Source organism: Squalius cephalus, assembly GCF_949319135.1.
Source record: "Squalius cephalus genome assembly, chromosome: 4".
NCBI lineage: Eukaryota > Metazoa > Chordata > Actinopteri > Cypriniformes > Leuciscidae > Squalius > Squalius cephalus.
In genome coordinates, this window is record NC_137125.1 from 54239680 (window position 1) to 54242179 (window position 2500).

General features: G+C 41.5%; 1 protein-coding gene across 1 annotated transcript in view; it reads right to left on the bottom strand.

The window, feature by feature from the left end:
• The window catches only part of chrm2a (cholinergic receptor, muscarinic 2a), a 105617-nt gene extending 103222 nt beyond the window's left edge, over positions 1 to 2395 (bottom strand). The window contains exon 1 of the mRNA XM_079870144.1: positions 1946 to 2395. The gene's annotated coding sequence lies outside the window, so the exon portion shown is untranslated. The remainder of the gene's footprint in view (positions 1 to 1945) is intronic.
• Positions 2396 to 2500: the final 105 nt, after the last annotated feature.

A 2500-nucleotide genomic window follows, 5' to 3' on the forward strand; every position in this document is an offset into this window, starting at 1 on the left:
ATTTTTTATGCCAAAAGTATTACAAAATCGATTGACAGCACCTTTTAACTGGGTTACATTGAAATGATATAGAAACATAAATAGCCTTTTACCAATTGACAGTTTTTATTGTTGTTTCAATGTGATTTTTTGCGATTCCATGTGAAAGTATTGCAATATCGATTGACAGCACCAATAAAAACCCTTTAACTGTATGCAACATTGAAATGATATAGTAGCATAAATAACATTTGACCAATTAACAGTTTTTATTGCGGCAAGTTAAAAAAATAATAATAATTCTTGTGAACCTTTGCGCGTCCCGGGAAATTCAACGCGCGCTCCCGTCCTCATGTAACGCGCACTCAAAAAGCCAAAAGATCATCAGTTTTACACAGCATCTCACGAATCCTCTTCACTGTCAGTAAAGCCTCGAGTAAAGTGCGCACGAGCCGATATTTCCAGTCAAGAGCGTTTGAGATTTTCTATTGTGATTTTACCTCATTTCACGCACTATAAACGAATCCAACCAAAAGCGCAAACAATCCATCAGTGTCCAAATCCACCATAATCAATGTGATGCTCGTGTCCTGTACAATAATCATTCTGTGAGCACAATTGGAATCAATAGCCTACCTAAGTTATGAGCAGTCAATCTCTACTTTTCGCTCTGTGAAGTATTTGCTAATCCTGAAGGTTAAAAATAGCAGATTTGAGCCGTGTCACGTGACGCGCTTTGATTATCGATGAGAACAGCAATCTGATCAATCCCACGCGCGGGTTCTGATCCATAAAGAGAGCAACAGAGGAAACAAATCAGTTTCATCAGGGATTTTGCATGAAAACTACCAGCACATGTCATTAAACTCCATTGATTAATAACAGTGCATCCTTACCCAAACATTAGTGCCTGATGAAGGACCGTGATTCTGCCGTGATTGGCTCATTTTCATTTATTCATCACTTCAGACTCTAATCAAACTTTAACTGAACAGTCAAATAATACTCTGAACTGAATTCGGGGAATTAAAGAAAACTAGTAAACGCGCATTGGATAAATCCTCCACCCAGCACCCATTGCGCGCAGTGATTTGCACATTTCTGTTTAGTTGGAGACACATATATGAGTTTGATCGAGTTGTTTTTGTTAGAGGTCTGTGCTCGTGATGTATCACTAATGCAACCGTGAACAAGAGAGCAAACCCGTCCTTCAAATCAGACGGAGAATCAGTTCATACACACTTTCGCGTCATGAAACATTAAAAACACTTTATTTTACAGTATCCGACCAGTGCTGACGTTTTTGCATTATTTGCTGCAGATGCATAACGTCCAACTGACCGGCTAGAAGTGGAAATGGTTACATAATTAGTCCATCCAGTGTGTCTGAACTGAATGCGTCGCGTTAGACTCGCTCAAGTTCAGTGCGCACACGCTTTTACGCGCAACTCAAACGCCAGCGAATTCAGCCAAATGCTTTCCTTTTTTAAACCTAATTTGTTTGATCGGATAACTAAATGTTCTAGCCAAAAAAAAAAAAAAAAAAAAAATCCAGAACAATTCGAGTTGGTTTGTGCGTAAATCCTGCTTTGATTGACTTCAGTTTGGCGCGTTTTCCAGCTCCGGTTTCCTCTGATTGCGCGCTCTGAAAATCAACCCTAGTGAATGAAGTCTTTAAGTTTCTTACATGCTTGAGTGAGTTATGAAAGGAAAAGCGCGTGAAGTCTCCGTGGAGCGTCTCAATCCACAATGATCCTCGTTTTCCCGCTGCTTGCAATCCATTTCAGCTTCAACGGAGCATTTTAAAAATCTTTTTTTTTTTTTTTTTTTCTGAGCGGGTTGTTTCGCCAGCCTTGTGTTTAATGCACGTGCGCGTTCGTTTCTTTGCTTATGCATGCATTGGCTCTTGTGTTATGTAGCAAATCTGTGGAAATGTTTTGTAAATAGCACGCATAGTTATTCCTACCTGATCTCAGTCGCTGCTGTTGCTCTCCGGGTCCGTTCGCTCGCGCAGCTGGACGTCTGAGGACATGATGCTGGACCTCGGAGATCTTCTCGTGGGTGAACGCGAAGTGAGGAGTGGAAATGAGGAGTAAGAGAGCAGGAGGGAGGGGAGGAGACCTTTACAGCATCATTCTCACATCATCAACACAATATCTCGTGCTGTGTTTACGAGAAATGCGTTTATGATGCATCAGGCTCGGGGTTTTATAGTCGGGAAATGGTTCATCTGTGAGTCTTAAGATGCATGTTGCATGTGTTCAGGTGCATCGCGTCGTGTGATTGAGCGTCAGATTCTGCCGATGGATCGATTATATCACCGGACGTGCGCGTGAGGATTAAACGGGATTTGAGCTTTTTTGCTCACACGTATCGTGACCGCGCAGCAAGTTTCGTGTAAACCGCAAAACCCTTTTAGCGACAAAATATGAGACACTCCTTCCTTTATAGAAAGTGAACTGTGGCCAAATAAATAAACACGGTACCACCATTATGGTGCACGTGCAAAAAACTTGTTTGC